The 26,078-nt window shown below is 40.2% G+C and overlaps 1 protein-coding gene and 1 long non-coding RNA gene across 14 annotated transcripts in view; one reads left to right on the plus strand and one right to left on the minus strand.

Moving 5' to 3' along the window:
* Positions 1 to 12,897, plus strand: part of LOC148007899 (uncharacterized) — a 29,747-nt gene extending 16,850 nt beyond the window's left edge. Inside the window, exons 2-5 of one of the 2 annotated variants that reach the window (XR_015648177.1) lie at positions 2,818 to 2,891; positions 4,839 to 4,885; positions 9,654 to 9,824; positions 12,288 to 12,897. This is a non-coding gene — a long non-coding RNA (uncharacterized LOC148007899). Of the gene's footprint in view, positions 1 to 2,817; positions 2,892 to 4,838; positions 4,886 to 7,207; positions 7,392 to 9,653; positions 9,825 to 12,287 lie in introns of those variants that run through there. The other variant, XR_015648178.1, reaches the window with a different exon arrangement.
* The window catches only part of Rnls (renalase, FAD-dependent amine oxidase), a 273,500-nt gene that overhangs the window by 110,579 nt on the left and 136,843 nt on the right, over positions 1 to 26,078 (minus strand).

Raw genomic sequence — 26,078 nt, forward strand, 5'->3', positions numbered from 1 at the left:
TACTGCACTTTTTTTGTGGTCATGTTGATTGTTCTGAGTCACTATAAAGTTATATGACTGCTCTCAGGGAGTTAATGTTCTGAAACGGAGTCCCATGGGATTTATAACAACACAAAATATTCAGTTTAAATTATGACAAGGTTATTAAACATTCAGTAAATCCAGAATATAAATGATGAAATCCTGCCTCACAGATAGACATTCTTTGATGAACATTGCACAACCATGCTTGGACCTGATTTCGAAAGCTGAAGAATCAACTAAACTCTGTTTTAAAAATTGCAAACCTGAAGGTGGCGGATGCTTTTTCCTGTTATTGCTTCTTACAAGAGCTCTGATACGCAGAGCTAGTAAATTCTAGTTTATAGCTGAGGAAGTAAAAGCTCAGACGTACCCTGGCGTTACACAGGTCAAGCAGCTAGTGTGGGATGTGTGGGATCCTCACACAGCCTCGCTCACTCTAGCACAGTGAATCCTCAGGAGCATGTGCACGTGCTGGGTCATTTGGCAGGTGTGCATTATTAACTTATGTTATATTGTACTTAAGGCCACATCGTGCTGTGATGTTATTAAAATTAAAGGTGGTTTCTTTAGTTTTGGCTATTCATTTGTTGGTGGTTTATGTCATCAAAGGTTTATGTAAACGGACAAAAGGTATCTCTTGAATGAGTGTCTAAAAGGCACTGTTTGACAGAGATCAAATATGCACCCTCTGCCTCCTGTGTCAGTAGAGTTCTCAGAACATTGTACAAATGGATCAAGAGACTGGAATGTTCAACAGTTCCATCTCTCAATACTGAATATTTACAATGTAGAATGTAAGTTACCCATAATATTTATGTGCCTGGTATAAGAAGTCTTTTCACATGTCATAGAGAACCCCGAGAATAATAAAATAAGGTAAACCTGTGAGATCAGAGTCTTTGTAGAAAGAACTGTGTTCTTGAGCATATTACAAACATCCCTTCAAAGCAATTTTAAAATGATTTTACTCCTTCCTCATTGACAACTTCTATTGCAACCATGAGGAAGAATGTGAGTTAGGAAGGCTCAGAGTCTCAGTAGCCTAAGCCTGACATTTGCTTACCAAGGTTACAGTACCTTCGATGTGGCCCAAGGGAGGCTTGGAGGTTCTCCTCAGGCACAGACAAGGGACATCTAAAGACAGTGCCCTTTGTCACAGAAATACTACTGCCAGGATGTCTCTTAACTCTTGCAAAATCTCTAGCCCTAGACCTGACTCTGGCTTAGGAACAGAATGCAAAACCTGTGTCATAGAGCTATTCACACAGAGACTGCCAGAAGACACTCCACTGGCTGTTAGAGGTCTCCTGTGATGTAAGCGTTTTTGTGTCCATACAAAAGTCTCCCTGACTTCCTCGTGGGAGGAAAGAGATGAGGAAAACAAATGAAAACAAGACTGAAGGCATGCTTTCTTTAATCCCCTCCAAGATAGTCCATTTTTATACTTCAGCATTTTGAAAGAACTCTTGGAGGAGGGACTGGGAAAGAGGGCAACATTTGGGATGTAAATAAATAAAACAATTAACAAAAGAGAAAGATACATCATTAGTATGTCAAAATGAAACAAAACAAACATTAAAAACAATTGAATATTCAAATTTCTTTAGGGAAGGGGAGGGGAAAAGGGAAACAGATCAGGTATTGGAGGTATGGGGATAGGCAAGAAGTTCTGAGGGACAGCAGAGTTAATGGAAATATGCACTCAGTGGGGGGAGAGATGGGAAGAGGGGGGACCCTCCAGAATGTACCAAAGACCTGGGAGGTGAAGGACTCTCAGTCCTCAAAGGGAAGGACTTTAGATGATGAAATGCCCTACAATGGGGAGAGGAAACTTGTAGAGCCCACCTGCAGCAGAAAGATAAGGCATCAAGTGGAGGGATGGGGTTGCCATCCCATAGTCAAAAACTCTGACCAAGAATTGTTCCTGTCTGAAAGAACTGCAGGGACAAAAATGGACAAGAGCCCAAGGGAAAGGACAGGCCCAAATTGGGATCCAGCTCAAGGGGAGGCTCCAAGGCCTGATACTATTACTGATGCTATGGTGTGCTTACACATAGGAGCCTCTGAGAGGCTCAACAAGCAACTGACTGACACAGATGTAGATACACCCAATTAATGGACTACAGTTGGGGACCCTTGTAATTGAATTAGGGAAAAGTTGGAAGAAGTTGAGGAAGAGGGCGACCCCATAGGAAGACCAGCAGTCTCAACTAAACTGGACCCTGGAGATGCTGGGCCACCAACCAGGCAGCATACACTAGTTGTTCCAAAGCCTCCAACACATATACAGCAGAAGACTTCCTGGTCAGGCTTCAGTGAGAGAAGATGTGCCTAACCCTTGAGACTTGAGGCCCCCAGAGGGTGGGGAGGCCTGATGGGGTGTGGGGTAGGGAGTTGGGGACATCCTTTTGGAGACAGGGGAAGGAGGAATGATATGAGGAACCTTGGGAGGGTGGACCAGGAGGTGGGTAATGACTGGACTGTAAAAAATAAAATTAATTAAAAAAAAGAAAATGAAGAAAAAAATCAAATATCTTATTTTTAGATTTGGATTTTAAGAGTATTTTCTTTTCCATATTCTCCTTTGCTGGTGCTATCTAGTATTTTATAGAGAACACTTAATTTAGGGTCAGAAGACACAATCTTTTCCATGAAAGGGAGTTTACTCCTGACACTGTCTGTTGGGCCAGGAACTAGAGGCCAGATAGCTCAAAGACCTAGGATAGAACCAAACATGGTTGGAAAAAAATAAGTCAATGAAATGGTTCTTAATGGTATTCTGCTTACTCATAGATTGGTGCCTAGCCTGGTGGTCATCAGAGAGGCTTCATCCAACGTGCGATAGAAAGAGATGCAGAGACCCACAGGTAAATAATAGGCAGAGTTCAGGGAATCTTTAGGAAGAGGGGAGGAAGGAGCCAGAGGGGTCAAGGACATCACAAGAAAACCACAGAATCAACTAACGTGGGCCCATAGCATCTCAAAAAGATGGAGTAAACAACCAGGGAGCCTGAGTAGACAGCCCCTCTACATGTTTGTCACAGCTGTGTAGCTTGGTTTTCTTGTAGGACTCATAAAGTGGGAGCAGGAGCTGTTTCTGACTTTTTCAGGTCTTTTGGAAACCTTTCCCTCTTACTGAGTTGCCTCTTCTAGCCTTAATACAAGGGAGGTGCCTAGTCTTACTGCAACTTGGTATGCCATGTTTGGTTGATATCTATGGGTTGGTTGATATCTATTGGTTGATATTTTATGAAGAGAAACAGAGGGGGAGTTGATGGGAGGGGGCAAAGAGGAGGTGGGGAGAGAGAGTGGGAGGAGAGGAGGGAGGAGAAAACAGGATTTTAACAAACATTAAAAGCATAATATCGTGTACATATCAAATTTTCTTATCAGTTACACATTAGTTACTTTTCTTACTGCTGTGACAAAATGCTTGAAAGGGAGAGAGGATTTGTTTTGCCTCAGTTTGAGGACACAGTCCATCATGGTGGGAAAGAAATGGAAAGGGGAGCGTGATGTGGTTCATCATATTGTATCGCACATAGGAAGTAGAGAAAGACCATGAAATGATACACCAGGGTCTCCTTGCAGAGAATCAAACATGGTCTGACTTTAGTGGCTTTCTGGAAACTTGGTACATGAACACCTCACTTTTGCATGTTTTGTCCAATACCAAATGAATGACAGTGCTATGTCCTGCTGCCAAGTTGCAGTCTGACCCCTTGGATGACAGTAGCAACAGCCTCTGTGTGCACTGGAGGTCAACTCTGGAAAAACACTTTCCTTAGCAGTCATTTTTAAGTAGGATACCTGCTGGTGGAAACCTCAGTTTGCAGCTCCAGACTGTTCTGGAAGTCTTGTGTTTGCTTGTTTTAATGTCATCTTATCACAGGCTAGAGTCATTTGGGAAGAGGGAAACAGATTGAGAAAATGCCCCTAGTAGACTGGCACGTGGGCAACAATGTAGGACACTTTATTAAAGACTGATGTTGCTGTGCCAGTACTACAGCTAAGGGTGGTATAAGAAAGCAGGATCAGGGCTGGAGAGATGGCTCAGTGATTAAGAGCACTGACTGCTCTTCTAGAGGTCCTGAGTTCAAATCCCAGCAACCACATGATGACTTACAACCATCTGTAATGAGAACTGATGCCCTCTTCTGGTACATCTGAGGACAGCTACAGTGTACTTACATATAATGAATGAATGAATGAATGAATGAATGAATAAATAAATAAATAAAGAGAAAGCAGGATGAATAAGCCATTGAGGGAAAGAGAGTCAACAGTGTTCCTCCTTGGCCTCTGCATCAGCGCCTACCTTCAGGTCTTGCCTTGACTTCTCATTGATGGTCTTTGTGGTAGAACTGTACGACAAAGCTAAAATAAATCCTTTCCTCCCCAAGTTGCTTTTGGTCATGGCATTTTATTGCAGCAGAAACCTTAAAGCAGGCCTCCAGCTGTGTGGTAACACTTCTTATGACAGTGGCTCCACTCTTTGGTACTCATTTTCTGTGTTAGCTATAATTCTTGTTGCTGGGACAAAATGCCTGACACCAGCAACATGAGGAAGGTAGTGATTGTTTTGACTGATGGTTTGAAGGGATCATCCTTCACAGTGTAGCAGGCATAAAGGTAGGAGTTTAGTGTGGCGGCCTCATTGTATCTGCAGTCACGAAGAAGAGGAGTTAAGTATTGGTACTCAGTGCCCCCGCCCCTTTTTCTAAGGAAGTACTACCCATTCCAGGTGGGTCTTCCTTCAGCCACGTGACCTCTTGAGCACTTCTCTCAAAGACAAACTGATGTTTGTTTCTCAGGTGATCCCAAAAGCTATCGACAGTCCAGATTAAGTATCACAAGAAATGTAAGTACCATACAAACTATTAAGACTTGTATACCATGAAATAAATGCCCAGTGATAATTGATTTTCATTATAGCTATCTAAATTTTCTAGGTCCGCTATACAATTGTCACAAAATTAATGGATTCACACAAGAGAAATGTATTTGTCCACAGTTCCAGGAGTCAAATGTCACAATTCAAGGTGTTGGTAGTATTCAAGGTGTCTACATTATTCAAGTTTCTGCCTGACTGTATTTTCCTCTCCTCTTTATGACTATTTTATGAGAACCTATTTTAAATGGATCTAGAACCCATCTAGATAACCAGAATGTTCTTTCTCAAGACTCTTATTTTATTTTCCTCTGCAAAGACCAGTGTTCCAAATGATGGCATGTTTATGGGTTTCAGTGATTAATGTGTGAACATTTTGGCCAAGGAGCACCACTCAATCTATTAGAGCAGCATTAATCACTATTACCATTTGAAATAGGAGTATGACTGGTTCTGAAAAGTTACATGTGTTTGATTGGCCTCTTGGAATTAGATGAAGTCCTTACCAGCAACCCAAATAGAATGGGCCCACCCATGTCTTCACAAAGTGTCTTACATGCCAGATCACTGCCATCTCTTTAGTCTTTCTCCACATATCTGGACTCCATAATTGGTTCCTTAACTAGATCATCTTCAACCATCAACTTTCAAATACGTATTGTATTCCACTGCTGGATTAATTGTACCCAATATCCCTTTGTCATTTATGCATTGATCACTCAAAACCCTTTGATAGCTGTTTTATTGTATGCAAGAAAAAAAAAGAATCAATTTCATAGCCCAGCATAGAAGGCTTTAGGTAGCCAAGACACAATGTTCTATTCCAACCAGTTGGCTTGCCGGAATGTCCTTATCTGTGTTTCTGAAATTCATCTTCATAGTATATTCTTTATTTCTACTCCTTTTCTTTTAAAAAGCTCCTTGTTGCCACTCATAAAGGCCATTCTAGTTTATAATTCCTCTCTGATGTGCTTATATCCTTATCTTGTCTTGACCCGGCTCCTCAATGACAGGATTTTACAAAAATATTTCTCAAACCAAAATTTCTACCATCTACATTCATAAGTAGCTGACTCCTGATAAGGCTTACTCCTTTAAAGAGAAAAGTCCTTTCTTTTTATTAATATGTGCTCTGTTTTGAAAGGATCACTTAAATTTTAAATGACTGCCTCACAGAATATTTAGCACAGGCTTCCTATGAAAGGAGAGTGTCCTGTTTTCTTATGCTTCATTCTGTAGTTAACATTTTCTTCTCAATGTTTTATTTTGGATAGTTTTTAAATACTATATTATACAGAAGAATGGAGGCTATATACTGGGAGCCTTGAAGAAAATCCATTTCCACAAAGATTTTATCCTGGTAGTTATTATCTCAAAACCAAGCTATTGCACATAGCAAATTACTTAAAACTACATTTGGACTTTCCTTTCTTTCAAGGAGTGAAAAATGGATTTTTTTTAATAGCCCAACTTTCCATCAGTGAACATTGCCTGTTGGGCTGTTATTTCTTCTAGAGACCTAGAGATTATGATGGTTATCTATTTACGTTTCTTCAGACTTAGCTGTCTCTTAATTGTGACTAATTCTCCAAGCAATTTTCTGAACTCTTGTTTGAAAGTGTTCCAGTTGTTTTTTATTATGAGATTTTTACGAGTACTGAAAGGCCTTGGTAATAGGCCTAAAATCACTGTATATCCTCTTTGATGGCAAGATATTCTGTTATTCTCTCTTTCTAAATCCGTTTCCATGGAATCTAATTCCTACTTTCTCTAGTAGCGTTGCTCATGATTCCAAGCTACATTCGCTTGCCTTCTCTGCAGATATGCTACACATTCACTGACACATGCACGGCCCGTCAACATTTCACATCTCTTATATCATAAGCCATGCTATTCATTTCATCCCTGGGATATTATTAATAGACACCATAACAGAGTCAATGTTCTTAATATTTCTTTAGAAACTAATTTTTATAGAAATAGACACCAGACTGACCTTGCTACAGTATGTTTCTAAGGATTCGCCACATCTAAAGGAATACTGCCTTTATCGAATTTTTTTTTATTTAAAGAAAATACTTTATTGAACAAAGAGTGATAATGAGCTTATGGATTTAAGAGACTCCTGAAATTAACAATGCTTACAACAGATTTGAGTTATATGGAAAAATTTCCACAGAGATTTTAGGTAAATGCTTACAAATCTTGCTGATTGACTTTTAAAAAACTAAGCCAACTATTCTGGCCATCTTGGTTTTTATCAGCTAAGCCTTGTTTGTTTTCAATTGCTAGGACTACACATTGGTATGACACATCCTCCTGGGTGTCTTGGGGTCTGATATAGCTTAAACTCTTACAGTAATTGTGGTGATGCTGAGAGCAAGTGTGGGCCCTCCCATGAGAATGCTCTTCAGTATGGGATGACATAGGTTAAGAACACAACTTGGTATAGTGCTGAAGAGCATGGGATCTTGAGGTAAGCATCTGGGTTCTGACTCCGGTTCAGCCACTTACTAGGTATATGACTTGAGGCCCATTCAGTTTGTCACCTTTGTATCTTACCTTTCTCATCTGGCATGCAAAAACTTGTTTTATCACTTCATCTGTACCTCTCCTTCATCTTCTTCTATTTTCCTGCACAACTTACTATATCCTGGTATGAGGTATGTTTGTCCATTTGTTCCTTCATTCTCAACTTGTCTCTCAGTGCACAGAACAAACTGAGCACATCTGTATACATTGACAGAGGAATGAGTGAGTGAGTGAGTGGATGAGAAGCAGAGATGGGTGCACACTGCAGTTAGCTCTGCAGGATGCTCTGGAAGACTGGCGAGATAAAGCAGGGGCAATCTGGAATGCTACCACTGGAATAAATGAAATAAGGTGGGGACAAGCTTGGAGACCTGTTGTCTAGAATTGGGCAGGTGTGTTTTAGAAGTACTTCTGTAAAAGCTGGTGGCCTGTGACTATCTGAGAAGCGGAACATAGGAAAAGGAGTCTGGCAACCTTCACTGAAGTAGGAACAGCCGTAAGGGATGGCTCTGTGCTAGCTGGTGACTTCCAGTGGCCCTGACTGTCCTCATGTTGTGCTGTTAAAATGTCCATCCAAGTCAGGCATTATTCTCCCTTGTGGATATATGGTTACAGGCAATTGCTTGTTCATAAGGTAAAGAAAGCTTCTCAGAGATGCTGGCAGATTACTCAGCTGCCTTATTTACACATTGAATAGATGCAAACGATTTTAATACATGGATTCAGGTTAAAGAACACGCGCAACACCAGATGCTCTCAGTCACTGGAGTGGAGGAGGTGCCCAGAGTCAAAGACCATCTTGGTCTAGGGAACAAGCTTCACCATCCTGTGACTGTTCTAGACTCATTCACCAGAATTTAATCAGAACCCTCATGGCCTTTCAGAGTCCTGCTCTGTTATAACCTTTTAGACAGCTTTGGGTTTGCCTACACTGATAGTCAGAGTCCTCAAGCATATTGCTGCGCACTGTAAAAATATGGGCGATTTCCACACCACACTCATTAGCACTATATTCCTGAAAAGCTTGAAGAGGAGGGAGAGAGCTGCACATAACACCTCATCCCCGTGCACTCCTTCCCTACACTTCATCAGAACAGATGGCCCGGTTGCCGTAGCTGTCTCTTGCTTTGTTTTGAAGTTCTTTTTGTGAAATAAACAATCCTGCAGTAGCATTTTTGCTACTGCGTGCAATTAGATGAAGAGTTAAGTGCTCTTATGTCAATTGCCTATCTCCAAAGCATGAATCCAGCAAAAACTAAAAACAAGACGTGTCAAATCATTAAAAGCAAAGGACACATTGGATAGGAACGAATGAATAGAGGTGAAACTCTGTTGGCACCTCCCACTTCACTCCACCGTATTGTAGCATGTGAACTGTGTACCCGCAGGTTACCATTTCCAGTGTGCTGCACTTAGTTTTATTTTGATGTGATGTATGCCTAAGGTGGTTTGGAGCAAGTCATTTCATCAAGCATGGTTTCAGATTATTGTTCCAAGGTCTAAGGCTGGATGTGAAAGTGTAAGGCACAGTGTGGTTAAGGAGTTTACAACCTGGTTAAGCACATTTCTTGTAAATTAGTAACTAAAGGCACAGAACAGTGTTATGTAAGCCTTTCAGATGATAGCTGATATAGAAAATAAACCAAACATTATTTCTGAAGTGTGTCTATTAAGCATTCAGGTAAGTAAAGAGGAAGATAATGCATTCCAACACGAAAGGATGATTAGAATGAAGAGGGGAGTGTTTGGGTTGGGGGGATGGTGACCTACAGCAGAAATGATGACACTGTAGAAAAGGCAGGGTGTCCCAGAAAAGAGTACATGACAGAACCGCCCCCCCCCCAAGTGTAAATGATTATGGAGTATTACAAGACTAATTCATATGTTTATTTCTAAACAGAAGACTAGAAAACAAATATACTTAATATCACTGAATTCATGTGCTCATGCATTCCTTATGCTCCTCTGTTCTCAAGAAGATAGTAGTTATCACAGAACACAGAGAAGAACACAAGAATTAAATCATAGGGGAAAGTCGGAGCTATGTTAAAAATAAGAATTACCGTCAGGCTGCTACAGTCCTGTTTCAGGCTCATGTAAACAGACATCACTGACGTTGTCAATAGCAGTAGAAATTATTGAATTGCCAACCAGGGGGGCTGTGTGTTGTCTAAAAGTACTACTCTCACCCTTTCTTTTACTTTAGAGAAAAGAAATCGCATGTGAAAATCTTCACAATACGAAACTGTAAGCTCTGAATGGCTTTAAGGACTGAAGTGATTGGGGAAATGAGGGAATGAACAAAGGAAGGACACACAGACCCACATACAGAAAAAAGCTCGGATAGGGTGGGCCATGTGCAAACCAAACAGAGGAGGTAAGTTTACTCTACACAGTTGAATAATAAGGGAAGTTTTATACACAGTTGAACAAGGGCAGGTTAACGAACCTGGGCTTGGGCTATAAATACCCGGGAGGAGAAAGCTGGAGTTGACATTTCCTATCATTTCTTGAGCCTAGTGGGTGATGATGGTGGATTTGCCATTCTCACAAGTCAGAGGCCTTAGAGCCCTCGACCCAGCTGTGTTTATGTCAACAGCACACGTTCACACAGGACTTTATCCTCTCTCCACGGGAAATGAAAGCCCCTGAGCAAACAGCTGAATCCAGAGCACAGATGAATATGTTTTCCTAGCCTTCACTGTGGAGAGTTAATCTAGCAGCATTCGAGAGGATGCACTCCTGCATAGGACTACTCAAGATACTCTGTGTGTATGAGCTCAACTATCGTAGTCCAGTGCATCAGAAAACACTTTTGAGACCATTACAGGTACCAAGTGGCTGATGTGGAGTCACACTGGCCTCTGGTTTTGACTGCTATGCAGCATGGATTTCTTTCATGTAGGAAGATCACATAGAATCACATAGGATCACATAGGATTGTGGTACTGCCAGGGAGCCAGGGATTAGGGAGAGCTTCAGAATGATATGGAATAAAGCTGAGGTACAGCTCAGAAAAATATAAGTAGCCAGAGAAGATGGAGGCAAAGAGGCTCCGATTTTTCAATTTATAACACGTTTGTTGGAATTAATTATCAGCAGAGAAAGGTGTCGTTCACACAGCTAATAAGATAGCACCTCAGTATTGATTACCTATACTGCTTATGTTCCTGACCGGCAGTCTCACGAGCCCCATTTAAAAAGGAAGCTTAAAGGGACTGGGTTAAATGCAGGTTGGCTGTGTCTTTATCACGGCCGTATGTGGTAAGGTGGGCATGTCTAATCCATCTTTGCCATCATTCAATACATTAACTATACCTACAATCACTTGTGGGTCCTCTGGATTGATCCTCTTCCTGCTGCTCTGTTGGGGCACCAAAATTACTCCTAGTTGAAATGGGATCAAGGTGGTACTGAAGAAAAGCATCCATACTTCTCTGATGGGGTGGCTGGCTCTTTATGGCCTTTTAAAGTCCGAATTATTTGATAATCTATAACTGGAAACTTCTTATCATTACATCTGAAAATTTAATTTCAAGGTAATATCTAATATAAATCATGGTAACTCCATGAGGTCTCACAGAGACCCATAGATTAGAACCTTATGTCACATGTGAAGCAACTGCATCCCAACCTGTGTAAAGATTTATTACAGGTCAAATAGGCAACACATAGCAAAAGTAGCTAGACACATAGGAGTTTTGAACTTCTTTTTTTAACCCCTGGAAGATTGTTAGAAAAGGAACTTAACTTTTGTTAGCAGAATTGTTCCATGGTTAGAATACACCAAAAAACAGGGAGAGGTAGTGTCAGAGATAAAGCAAATTGCAAAGGACTAGATGGTGTTACGGTTAACCACTGGACGGTATGCAGCACTCAAAGTAAGTTCGTTCCCTTCCTCTGCTTCTTAAACTTCATGTTTCATTTCTATGTCTTGGGATAATGTGCTAACATGATAATGAATTTATTTTCCAAGGAAGGAAACTAGGACTATTACTAGCAAGAAAATAGAATTTGTATTTCTCTGGATAATTCTGTAAAGTGTCTGTTTCCTTCTTGTTAATTGGTTGGTAAGGGGTCCACTTTTATTCATTTGTCTTCCTCAATATCTTTTGCAATAAAAATACTAGTATAAATGTATTTCCTCAAAAGGCACCACACTTAGGCCTCTGAACAGCCTAACTGTGCACAGCACAATAATCTGACAGAGACTTACAAGGTGGTCCATGTGGCTTTGATGTTTAGAGAGAATGGTGGAAGGATGTTATCTTTTCTGCTTTATGCCATTCTCAGAGGACAATCACAAACACGTAAACACATGTCAAAGAGAAGTAAATAGGACAGCCAGATTGCCAGAGATCCATTACTCTGCCTCTGGGTATAGGGCCATTACAGAACTGGGCCAAACGCCAAGAGTACTGAATTCAAAGGTAGGCTCCCTGAAGTGAGACACTATTTACATAGCATCTGAAAAATAGCAAGTCAGACAAAGAAGTTACACTATTGACAGTGGATAGTCACTTTGGGAATTACATTAATTGACAGTAGCCTGAGTCCAGAAAGCCAGAGTGTCACTCAAGTCTAAGGCAGAATTTATATCTCATCACGGTGGAGAGGCTAGTTAGTCATGCATTTTCCCCTTTGGGAATACGTGCAAACATGCATGTTAGCCATGATAGACTGGACAGACAAAAATTTACTAAGGACTATCTTGGTGTGATCAAAGATTTAATTCATTAAGTCTTTCTTTTCTTTCTTTCTTTCTTTCTTTCTTTCTTTCTTTCTTTCTTTCTTTCTCCCTTCCTTCCTTCCTTTCTTTCTTTCTTTTTTTTTTTTTTAGAACTGGCTTAAAGAAGATTCCCTTTAAAAACCTGGGATTAACTGTATATGTATAGACAGAGTGAGACAGGGTAAATCACCCAAGGTCTGCAGTCTGTCTTGAAGAATGCGTCCTGAAGCCAGCCACCACCACTTTCTAGCAGTGCAGTTCTGGCCAAGGAACCTGAAACTCACAGAAGATCGGTTTACTCAGATAGAGGGTGGGAACTGAGCTGTTTAATTTAGAAGCTGATGAAAATTAAGTTGACATATAGAAAATCTATCTGTGGCTTAAACTTTAGTACACATTAGTTATTAACTGCTAAAGAGCAAGAAGAGGAGGAAGAAAAAATCACTAGGCAATACATACATTTTAGTTTCCAGAATAGAAATGTTGAATGACCTGGAATTCAACCTGGTCAGTCTTAAAGCACGAGGAAGGACAAGGGAGCTGGAGTCATTTCCTGAGACCAGCTCATCCCCCCATCTATTCTTTTACAGACTGCATTTTTTGGTATTATATCTATGAAATATTTGATACTTCAGCCACTCTGGCTTTATTTTGATTATGTTGTAGTATGATAATTTCTTACTTTTATTTTAATCAAGTTTTATCTTTATATTTGAACTATGTTTCTTTTGGAAGTATAATTATGTCTTCTTCTATTGGGCTATTTGTTTACATTTAATTCCATCATTTGATGGCTGTGGCTAGGTCTATAACTATTTTTGGTCTATTCCACAGCTACACTTTGTTCCAGTTTCCCTCATTTTCTTTTACTAGGTTTTGGTTTTTATGACTTATATTATTCCCTCTTTGTTAATTTATGGGTTGTAACCCTGACTTTGTTATTTTCTAAAGATGAAGTTTTCAAATACAGTATTCATGATGGACGAAGACATGGCTTAGTGGTTAGAGTGCAGTGACTGCTCTTGCCAACAACTCAAGTTCAATCCCCACCACCACACACCACTGTAATTGCGGTTCCAGGGGCTCTGACAACCTCTTCTGGCCTTCATGGATACTATACTCACATGGTACACAGAAATACATGCAGGCAAAATACCCCTATGTACTAAAAATAAAATAAATATTAAAATTACCAATGAGGATCCAAATCTGACCACCCATGATTATGTATTTTAGCTCTAATTTTTGGAGAGGTAGTAAATTGAAGAGCCTGGAAGAGTAGGGTGAAATAAATATTTACAATTCATAATGTTTTAAATGGAATGCAAATACCAGAATCTGTCAGATTCAATCAATAAAACAAAGCAGTCCAGAAACTCTTATATCCTATAGGGTTTTTTCCTATTAATATGTACTACATTGAGTTGGGAGGCAGAGAAGAAACACTCCAAGGTATTGGTGAATCCTAAGACACACTATTTGAATGGCCAAGGTCTCCATTTGATGGATGGACATAGCACAAACCCCCCAATGGTTTAGTTGTTCCAAGCATCACTAGACATGCGAGGCCATGTGGCATAGACGTGGGGATTCTAAAAAGGCGACTCAAGTTTCAGTTTTGATTTTATCATGTTATCATTTTCAAAGGTGTGCTGCCTACTCACTTTCCTTAACAGTATCTTTCCTTCCCCCATTAGTTATCATAATTTTGTATTATCACATATTATTGAGACATGGGACATGGTAACATTTCTTTTAAAATATTCTGAGAAGGGCAAAAAACCAGTTATCCAATTACCTACAGTTACTGAAAAACAATGGAATTTCACTGCTCCTATCGTGTACTTCCTTTCCTTTGTGTTAATGTAACAAGAAACATTAGGTAGTACAGGAGAGATGAAGACTCCAGCCCTGGAAAGCTGTGTGAATTATTCAGTGAGTATCATTACTGGTGTTATTGACAATAATGCCTGGAGAAGAGTAACTAAGGCTTTAGATCATGCTCCTTTTATTCAGGAGAGGTCGCAGATTCTTTAAGTCCCTCTCCTCAGCCATGCCATTGAGGAATTTCTGACACTGTCTTCTCCCACTCAGAGAGTCAGAATCCCGATCAGCCTAACACAGCACAACTGCCTTATCATAGGTCTGCTATTTTGTCTCTAACACTGAAGTCTTCAGAAATCTGAAATTCTATAGAGTTGCTTTACAATTTAGTATTGCCTAAATTAGATGGCAAGGTTTTCATTTGCCAACATTTTCTCCTGGACAGTTGTTTTATTCTCTTTTATTTCCAACCACAGCTATCTTAAAAGCAGAGATGTATAATTTTTTGAACACTGAGGCCATCTTGGGAATCTTTTTCAAACTTTTTCAGAGGCTTGTTCACTGTTGTGTCTCTAAGACACAATGATGTATTACTGGATATATTTATAGCAAAACCAAGCTAGGTTTGCCACTTGAAATCTCTGAAAAGAGTAAGAACGTGTGCATATTACAGCAAAAAAGAAATGAAAGATAACAGTAGACCAAGGCTTAGATGACAGACAGACAGACTTAGAATGGTGGCAGGTAAGAAATTTGAGTTCCTCTTCATGTCTTATGCAGTGAGGCCTTCAAGCAACAAAGACTGGGTCAGAATAGCTAGAACTCAGGTCTATAAAACAGTCTTTAAGTTTCCTTTAGGAATTCACTTATTTCTGGATAACATTAGGAACCTTCACATGCACAGTTCTGGGATCTGAACATGTTAGGCAAGTACTCATAGTATCTAGTCTGGAGAATGGAAGGAAAGATTTGATCAAAATGGCTGACTAGATAGAGGAATTTCAGCCCCTGCCCATCTAAAATCTCTTGAAAGTATAGAAGAAGGTGAATGATTTTAAAATATGCATGTAGCAGTGATAAAGGAATATTTATTTTGGTTTAGGAGCTGCAGATTTAGAATCACTCTTGAAAATTAAAGTCCAGATGAAGACACAGGTCAGAGGAAATCAGACAGCCAAGCGCACACAGCAGGGTACGCTACGATAGGATGAGGCAGGTGAGCAATGCCCAGGGCAAGCCTGAACAGGAGCCATTTGGGGGTAAAGCAAAGTAACATGGAGAATATAAATGCAAATCAACAAACTGTAAGAAAACAGAATTGTTATAACTAATAGAATACTTTAAACAATCACCACAACCTAAGAAAAATCTTGGGTATAACAAAGGCATAAAATAGAGAAATTATTTTGACAAAGAAGTACTTAAGAAACTGAAACTAGAGACAGGATAAAGAGTTCTCTGCACCCAAATCCCGTGGGAGGGAGAGTTAAACCTTCAGAGAGGCAGACACGCCTGGGAAACCAGAAGAGAATGCACTCTGCACACATCTCGGACGCCAGAGGAAAACACCAAACGCCATCTGGAACCCTGGTGCACTGAAGCTCCCGGAAACGGCGGTGCAGATCTTCCTGGTTGCTGCCGCCACAGAGAGCTCAAGGGCAGCACCCCGCGAGCGAACTTGAGCCTGGGGACCACAGGTAAGACCAACTTTTCTGCTGCAAGTGACCTGCCTGGTGAACTCAAGACACAGGCCCACAGGAACAGCTGAAGACCTGTAGAGAGGAAAAACTACACGCCCGAAAGCAGAACACTCTGTCCCCATAACTGGCTGAAAGAAAACAGGAAAACAGGTCTACAGCACTCTTGACACACAGGCTTATAGGACAGTCTAGCCACTGTCAGAAATAGCAGAACAAAGTAACACTAGAGATAATCTGATGGCGAGAGGCAAGCGCAGGAACCCAAGCAACAGAAACCAAGACTACATGGCATCATCGGAGCTCAATTCTCCCACCAAAGCAAACACGGAATTACCAAACACACCAGAAAAGCAAGATCTAGTTTCAAAATCATATTTGATCATGATGCTGGAGGACTTCAAGAAAGACATGAAGAACTCCCTTAGAGAACAAGTAGAAGCCTACAGAGAGGAATCGCAAAAATCCCTGAAAGAATTCCAGGAAATCATAAATAAACAAGTAGAAGCCCATAGAGAGGAGACACAAAAATCCCTGAAAGAATTCCAGGAAATCATAAATAAGCAAGTAGAAGCCCATAGAGAGGAGTCACAAAAATCCCTGAAAGAATTCCAGGAAAACACAATCAAACAGTTGAAGGAATTAAAAATGGAAATAGAAGCAATCAAGAAAGAACACATGGAAACAACCCTGGATATAGAAAACCAAAAGAAGAGACAAGGAGCTGTAGATACGAGCTTCACCAACAGAATACAAGAGATGGAAGAGAGAATCTCAGGAGCAGAAGATTCCATAGAAATCATTGACTCAACTGTCAAAGATAATGTAAAGCGGAAAAAGCTACTGGTCCAAAACATACAGGAAATCCAGAACTCAATGAGAAGATCAAACCAAAGGATAATGGGTATAGAAGAGAGTGAAGACTCCCAGCTCAAAGGACCAGTAAATATCTTCAACAAAATCATAGAAGAAAACTTCCCTAACCTAAAAAAATAAAAAAAGAGATACCCATAGGCATACAAGAAGCCTACAGAACTCCAAATAGATTGGACCAGAAAAGAAACACCTCCTGTCACAATAGTCAAAACACCAAATGCACAAAATAAAGAAAGAATATTAAAAGCAGTAAGGGAAAAAGGTCAAGTAACATATAAAGGCAGACCTATCAGAATTACACCAGACTTTTCGCCAGAAACTATGAAGGCCAGAAGATCCTGGACTGATGTCATACAGACCCTAAGAGAACACAAATGCCAGCCCAGGTTACTGTATCCTGCAAAACTCTCAATTAACATAGATGGAGAAACCAAGATATTCCATGACAAAACCAAATTTACACAATATCTTTCTACAAATCCAGCACTACAAAGGATAATAAATGGTAAAGCCCAACATAAGGAGGCAAGCTATACCCTAGATGAAGCAAGAAACTAATCGTCTTGGCAACAAAACAAAGAGAAGAAAAGCACAGAAACATAATCTCCCATCCAAATACGAATATAGCAGGAAGCAATAATCACTATTCCTTAATATCTCTCAACATCAATGGCCTCAACTCCCCAATAAAAAGACATAGATTAACAAACTGGATACGCAACGAGGACCCTGCATTCTGCTGCCTAGAGGAAACACAACTCAGAGACAAAGACAGACACTACCTCAGAGTGAAAGGCTGGAAAACAACTTTCCAAACAAATGGTCGCAAGAAGCAAGCTGGAGTAGCCATTCTAATATCAAATAAAATCAATTTCCAACTAAAAGTCATCAAAAAAGATAAGGAAGGACACTTCATATTCATGAAAGGAAAAATCCACCAAGATGAACTCTCAATCCTAAATATCTATGCCCCAAATACAAGGGCACCTACATACGTAAAAGAAACCTTACTAAAGCTCAAAACACACATTGCACCTCACACAATAATAGTAGGAGATTTCAACACCCCACTCTCATCAATGGACAGATCATGGAAACAGAAATTAAACAGAGACGTAGACAGACTAAGAGAAGTCATGAGCCAAATGGACTTAACAGATATTTATAGAACATTCTACCCTAAAGCAAAAGGTTATACCTTCTTCTCAGCTCCTCATGGTACTTTCTCCAAAATTGACCATATAATTGGTCAAAAAACAGGCCTCAACAGGTACAGAAAGATAGAAATAATCCCATGCGTGCTATCAGACCACAATGGCCTAAAACTGGTCTTCAATAACAATAAGGGAAGAATGCCCACATATACGTGGAAATTGAACAATGCTCTACTCAATGATAACCTGGTCAAGGAAGAAATAAAGAAAGAAATTAAAAACTTTTTAGAATTTAATGAAAATGAAGATACAACATACCCATACTTATGGGACACAATGAAAGCTGTGCTAAGAGGAAAACTCATAGCGCTGAGTGCCTGCAGAAAGAAACAGGAAAGAGCATATGTCAGCAGCTTGACAGCACACCTAAGAGCTCTAGAACAAAAAGAAGCAAATACATCCAGGAGGAGTAGAAGGCTGGAAATAATCAAACTCAGAGCTGAAATCAACCAAGTAGAAACAAAAAGGACCATAGAAAGAATCAACAGAACCAAAAGTTGGTTCTTTGAGAAAATCAATAAGATAGATAAACCCTTAGCCAGACTAACGAGAGGACACAGAGAGTGTGTCCAAATTAACAAAATCAGAAATGAAAAGGGAGACATAACTACAGATTCAGAGGAAATTCAAAAAATCATCAGATCTTACTATAAAAGCCTATATTCAACAAAACTTGAAAATCTACAGGAAATGGACAATTTCCTAGACAGATACCAGGTACCGAAGTTAAATCAGGAACAGATAAACCAGTTAAACAACCCCATAACTCCTAAGGAAATAGAAGCAGTCATTAAAGGTTTCCCAACCAAAAAGAGCCCAGGTCCAGACGGGTTTAGTGCAGAATTCTATCAGACCTTCATAGAAGACCTCATACCAATATTATCCAAACTATTCCACAAAATTGAAACAGATGGAGCACTACCGAATTCCTTCTATGAAGCCACAATTACTCTTATACCTAAACCACACAAAGAGCCAACAAAGAAAGAGAACTTCAGACCAATTTCCCTTATGGATATCGACGCAAAAATACTCAATAAAATTCTGGCAAACCGAATCCAAGAGCACATCAAAACAATCATCCACCATGATCAAGTAGCCTTCATCCCAGGCATGCAGGGATGGTTTAATATATGGAAAACCATCAACGTGATCCATTATTTAAACAAACTGAAAGAACAAAACCACATGATCATTTCATTAGATGCTGAGAAAGGATTTGACAAAATTCAACACCCCTTCATGATAAAAGTCCTGGAAAGAATAGGAATTCAAGGCCCATACCTAAACATAGTAAAAGCCATATACAGCAATCCAGTTGCTAACATTAAACTAAATGGAGAGATACTTGAAGCAATCCCACTAAAATCAGGGACTAGACAAGGCTGCCCACTCTCTCCCTACTTATTCAATATAGTTCTTGAAGTTCTAGCCAGAGCAATCAGACAACAAAAGGAGGTCAAGGGGATACAGATCGGAAAAGAAGAAGTCAAAATATCACTATTTGCAGATGATATGATAGTATGTTTAAGTGATCCCAAAAGTTCCACCAGAGAACTACTAAAGCTGATAAACAACTTCAGCAAAGTGGCTGGGTATAAAATTAACTCAAATAAATCAGTAGCCTTCCTCTACACAAAAGAGAAACAAGCCGAGAAAGAAATTAGGGAAACGACACCCTTCTTAAGAGACCCAAATAATATAAAGTACCTCGGTGTGACTTTAACCAAGCAAGTAAAAGATCTGTACAATAAGAACTTCAAGACACTGAAGAAAGAAATTGAAGAAGACCTCAGAAGATGGAAAGATCTCCCATGCTCATGGATTGGCAGGATTAATATAGTAAAAATGGCCATTTTACCAAAAGCGATCTACAGATTCAATGCAATCCCCATGAGAATACCAATCCAATTCTTCAAAGAGTTAGACAGAACAATTTGCAAATTCATCTGGAATAACAAAAAACCCAGGATAGCTAAAACTATCCTCAACAATAAAAGGACTTCAGGGGGAATCACTATCCCTGAACTCAAGCAGTATTACAGAGCAATAGTGATAAAAACTGCATGGTATTGGTACAGAGACAGACAGATAGACCAATGGAATAGAACTGAAGACCCAGAAATGAACCCACACACATGGTCAATTGATTTTTGACAAAGGAGCCAAAACCATCCAATGGAAAAAAGATAGCATTTTCAGCAAATGGTGCTGGTTCAACTGGAGGGCAACATGTAGAAGAATGCAGATCGATCCATGCTTATCACCCTGTACAAAGCTTAAGTCCAAGTGGATCAAGGACCTCCACATCAAACCAGACACACTCAAACTAATAGAAGAAAAACTAGGGAAGCATCTGGAACACATGGGCACTGGAAAAAATTTCCTGAACAAAACACCAATGGCTCATGCTCTAAGATCAAGAATCGACAAATGGGATCTCATAAAACTGCAGAGCTTCTGTAAGGCAAAGGACACTGTGGTTAGGACAAAATGGCAACCAACAGATTGGGAAAAGATCTTTACCAATCCTACAACAGATAGAGGCCTTATATCCAAAATATACAAAGAACTCAAGAAGTTAGACCGCAGGGAGACAAATAACCCGATTAAAAAATGGGGTTCAGAGCTAAACAAACAATTCACAGCTGAGGAATGCCAAATGGCTGAGAAACACCTAAAGAAATGTTCAACATCTTTAGTCATAAGGGAAATGCAAATCAAAACAACCCTGAGATTTCACCTCAGGCCAGTGAGAATGGCTAAGATCAAAAATTCAGGGGACAACAGATGCTGGCGAGGATTCGGAGAAAGAGGAACACTCCTCCATTGTTGTTGGGGTTGCAGACTGGTACAACCATTCTGGAAATCAGTCTGGAGGTTCCTCAGAAAATTGGACATTGAACTGCCTGAGGATCCAGCTATACCTCTCTTGGGCATATACCCAAAAGATGCCCCAACACATAAAAAAGACACGTGCTCCACTATGTTCATCGCAGCCTTATTTATAATAGCCAGAAGCTGGAAAGAACCCAGATGCCCTTCAACAGAGGAATGGATACAGAAAATGTGGTACATCTACAGAATGGAATATTACTGAGCTATCAAAAACAATGACTTTATGAAATTCGTGGGCAAATGGTTGGAACTGGAAAATATCATCCTGAGTGAGCTAACCCAATCACAGAAAGACATACATGGTATGCATTCATTGATACGTGGCTATTAGCCCAAATGCTTGAATTACCCTAGATGCCTAGAACAAATGAAACTCAAGACGGATGATCAAAATGTGAATGCTTCACTCCTTCTTTAAAAGGGGAACAAGAATACCCTTGGCAGGGAAGAGAGAGGCAAAGATTAAAACAGAGACTGAAGGAACACCCATTCAGAGCCTGCCCCACATGTGGCCCATACATATACAGCACCCAATTAGACAAGATGGATGAAGCAAAGAAGTGCAGACCGACAGGAGCCGGATGTAGATCGCTCCTGAGAGACACAGCCAGAATACAGCAAATACAGAGGCGAATGCCAGCAGCAAACCACTGAACTGAGAATAGGACCCCCGTTGAAGGAATCAGAGAAAGAACTGGAAGAGCTTGAAGGGGCTCGAGACCCCATATGTACAACAATGCCAAGCAACCAGAGCTTCCAGGGACTAAGCCACTACCTAAAGACTATACATGGACTGACCCTGGACTCTGACCTCATAGGTAGCAATGAATATCCTAGTAAGAGCACCAGTGGAAGGGGAAGCCCTGGGTCCTGCTAAGACTGAACCCCCAGTGAACTAGACTGTTGGGGGGAGGGCGGCAATGGTGGGAGGGTTGGGAGGGGAACACCCATAAGGAAGGGGAGGGGGGAGGGGGATGTTTGCCCGGAAACTGGGAAAGCGAATAACACTAGAAAGGTATATAAGAAATACTCAAGTTAATAAAAAAAAAAGAAACTGAAACTAAAACTTTCTAGGCAATGTAAAAAGCAATATAATACCTGCTTTGATGTATATGTTTGTGTATTATCTACATATCTACATCATCTATATCTCTTACATATCACAAAGGGGACTTAGCTATAGTATAGAAAGGAAAGTTCAGAATAATAATACTTACTTTTATGGGGATTATGCAGCCCAAGCTGGTTTTCGATTTGCTATATAGTGGAGGATGAATTTGAACACCTGATCCTCCTGATTCCACCTTACAATTCTAGGATTTTAGGGACAGGTCACCATATTAACACCTTCATAGAACCTCTTTCAGAGTATTAAACAAGATAAAGTAGTTAATAGTCTAATCCACAGTCTACCATACCATAACAACTGTTATAATAACGTTATTTTGTTATTGCTATGACCATATCATACAATTTTTAGTAAGTGACTATGTGATATATTCACAAAGTGGTATCTATAAACAGAGGGTCTTCACAAGCAACCTATCCGAAAGGCCCCAGATCTGACACTAACCTGGTGGCATTGAGGATGAGGAAAAGAAACAAGGAGGATCCAGGAGAGAAGGATGAGGAGATCCCAGGGCAGGGTCATGACCCTCATCATAGTTAAGGAAGATGGAGCACAGTGAAAGGACAGAAGTAAAGCTATGGTGAGACGGTAAAGCGGAAGCTCTCAGTTCATCAGTGATCAGATGGGGCAGCTCCTGGCTGGTGGTGTGGGCTACCTGGATTTTAACGAAGTATCTTTCTGCCTTCATTGAATTAAGTGTGATGCTATCAGAGACTTGTGGAGGAGGCTATGCGTGTGTCAGGTGTTACCCCACTCTGCCCATACTGAACTCATTCTGTGGCTTCTTGTTTCCTATCCTACAAATTCTTCTGATCTAACTTTGGATCAGATGGGTCTCCAGGACACCTCTGAATTAAAATAAGAATTACAGCTCTCTGCCTTGTACCATATTATCAAATTTATAGTTCTTTTTTAGTAACTTTTATTTTAGTCAAATTTGACAAAACACTCCCAACTATACTTATTAATTGACCCAAGCATCTCTCATTTCATTTCAGTTTGTTAGTGAGAAACCTTGCAGGCTACAATGTGTTATATGTATCCATAAACCCCTAAACACAAACAACTCTTTTAGAGTTGTTTTCCTCAAACTATTCTTTGGAGTTCAAGTTGGTCTTTGTCCCTTAGATTTCTGTCATGGGTCCCCAAAACAGGCCTAAAGAGAAGAATTCAGGATACCTGGGGAACCGTTTCTAGATTTTATAAAGAACTCATCCAACTAAAGGTCACACTTCATTAACATTAAGAGACTAATAAAAAGTCACTTTGTGGATACTATCTACATTTCCATATATTATTTATACAAGGTAGAGACTTATAGTGTCAAGACGAAAATGCTGATGGGATGTGTATATCCTTGAAAGGCATGATTTATGACGAGTACACAAATAACAGAGGTGGTGCTGACAGCAGTTTTGAGGCTAATATATAATTTACAACACTGCACAACTTCACAAACAAGAGCAAGAATTGAACATTAGGTCCTGTCTGAGGAAACACTTGCTTTCAGTAAGATATGAAGTGTTCTCCTTTATAACACGGATCTTTGGGTGGGAGTGCTGTTAGCTGTCCTCCGTGACTAGCCTGAAGAAGCATCAGTCTACATGAGGGAGGCTGCCTGCCTCTCCGACTTTACCTTAGCATTTTGATGCAGAAAAATATCAATAAAAGATTGATTTTAAAGCTCAAAACAGAAAGGCACCAAGCTAAGCTAAATTTAGAGCTGAAAATAATTTATTTAAAACCCAAACACTTATATTATAATAAGAATTACAATAATTATTGTTCCTAATGTTTGTATTTTATAAGGAAGCACAACTCAGAAACCCATTTGAAAAGTTTTCTGCAAAGGATTTCTAGATCCGGGCTGTCATGGATACTGTTGGAAGACTTCCCAATTATTCCTACATCCTACTTTCTAATAAAACTTGTATCTATTACAGCATCCCATTACCCTCCATATGAGGTTATAAAAGGCAAAGTTGCTCCTGGCTTTCCGGAATTGAGCGAAGGTGTAATTAAGTTCAATTCAACCATAAAAATAACATTCCCAGTGGTTACAGATTCTCCTCTGGCCCAGTCTCAGCAACAAGATGTATGAGAAGGCCTTCTGGAATGATTATGTGCATCTATGTGCATGTTTGTGCACGTGGAGGCCAGAAGAGGGCATCAGATCCCCTGGAGATTCAGATGGTGGTGAGCCACCCGACGTGGGTGATGAGAAGTGAATATGGTCTCCTCTGTGGAGTCTTACTTGCTGAACCATCTCTCCAGCTCCTTATTTAAGTAATTTTAAACAGAAATGTGTGCTACTTATTAATGATGACCTTATAGTTTATTTATGGGCCATTTGTCAATTTTCTGGAGCCTAACATCTGTTCTGTCATTCAGATACCACCCCATGAGGATTTGTTTATTGCTGATAGCAGAAGGTAATTGTGGTGAGCATATAAACTCCTGACATGACCGTTCCTTGATGTGGTTAGGGGGAAGGTTTTTAATGTAGATAAGGGAGAGATAACAGCTAGAGGCATCTGAAAGAGTTCAGAACAGAGACAGAAAGTAGACTAAACATGGCCAGGGCTACCTGTGAGAGAGAGGAGAACAGCAGACATAGAGAGCAGAGAAAAGACAGCAAAAGCAGCAGGAGCAGAGCTTAGACAGAACATAGTGAAAACAGCAGGGTTATGAGGAGAGGGAGTAGCTGTGGGGAGGGAAGTCCATGAGTGGGAGAGAGTTTAGAGTAGGAGAGGAGGTAAGAAGGCTAAGATGCTAGCGTAGCATAACATCCATAGGTGTAACTTTTGATACTGAGGGAACCTGGAGGTCCCCATGAGCTTTGATATGCTACTAGCCACCACAGGTAGCCATGTGACCTTTCTGCTAGAGGTAGGGGACTGACTCCTTTTGGCACAGGGTAACCAGCTTCAGAGGAATGGTGGCCTTTATCTAACCATCAGAATTCCTCCTATAGGTTTGGTTGAGCTCATTTCTGGATATTGGACTGCCTTTTGGGGCTTGAGAAATTCGAGTTTCCTTTGGACCTGACAGTAAGAGTGCTTCTTAGCTCAGAAGCAGTCATGGACAGATCCCACCTTTGTCTCCTCCCTAGAACACTATGGGGCTGGCAGGTAACCATAGATTAGCCCAGTGTGTTTAACCCTTGTTAAACTTAGACTAATTGGTATAGGAATCTTACCACTAATCTTAGACTGCTGGTGTGGGAATGAAAAGGATATATGTGATATTCACTGCAGTAGGATGGGTGAATGGAGGCCAACGGAGAGTAGGGCTTTCTTTCTTCCTTGGCTGGTTTCAGGTCCCTCAGTTTCTACCCATTCTGAAGCCCAGCCACAAGTCTCCTTTTGTGTACATCACTGGATGCAGTGATACACATAGTCATTTTTTTTTTTGTAAGTTACAACAACTTGCCGTTCGATCACCAGGAGACTGTATTCTCATTAGTGAGCTAATACTGATAAACATAGGTCAATCCAACATATACTTTCAACAAGTTAGTTTTTCTCCTTGCTGTAGTTTATTTTGTTTCCACTTTCTCATATATCAAAGCCATTTTAACATGAAAGAAACAACACCCAACTTCAAAGTCTTTCAAACATAAAAGAATAGGTAGTTGTGTTGCCATGGCTCCTGTCAATGGATCTGACAGGCTGCTTGCTGGTAGATCCAGGACCAACACAGGGCCAGGTCTTGGTGCCACTGCTGTCATTTTACTTAAGCTCCTAGTTACTGCTGAAATACAGGCTCCACAGTTCCAGGGGAGATCACCAAGTACTACAAAGCCTAGTAATGCATTTTGGGTTTCCTCAGAGCAGTTTTAGATTCTGACACCAACAAAAAAGATTTCCTATCCCCAATGACTTATGGATGACAAAAGTATTTTTGTGAGTTAAGATAGTTTTTAGACCCATTTAAACAAAAAAGATTTTAAGAAATATATATGTACAATTAGGGTCAACTTCTGCCTAAACAAAAGTACATGAAATTAGTGGTTTAAAAAGAAATTAGCAGTTTGATGGTGTATCCAGCACTTGGTGGATCTCTGAGTTCTATGACAGCCTGGCCTACATGTGAAATGCTCTCATTAACACACTGGGAGGTATGCCTCATTATCCTAGGTGATTCTAATCCAGTCAAGCTGACAAGATAAACCATCATGGAAGAAATTTCATGAAGTGCCTAAAATCTCCAGTGCATCCTGTAAGAATTAATCCAGTCTTCCCTCAAGGCTCTCTATCCCATC

Source organism: Rattus norvegicus, chromosome 1 (genome assembly GCF_021556685.1).
Source record: "Rattus norvegicus strain SHRSP/BbbUtx chromosome 1, alternate assembly SHRSP_T2T, whole genome shotgun sequence".
Classification (NCBI taxonomy): Eukaryota; Metazoa; Chordata; class Mammalia; order Rodentia; family Muridae; genus Rattus; species Rattus norvegicus.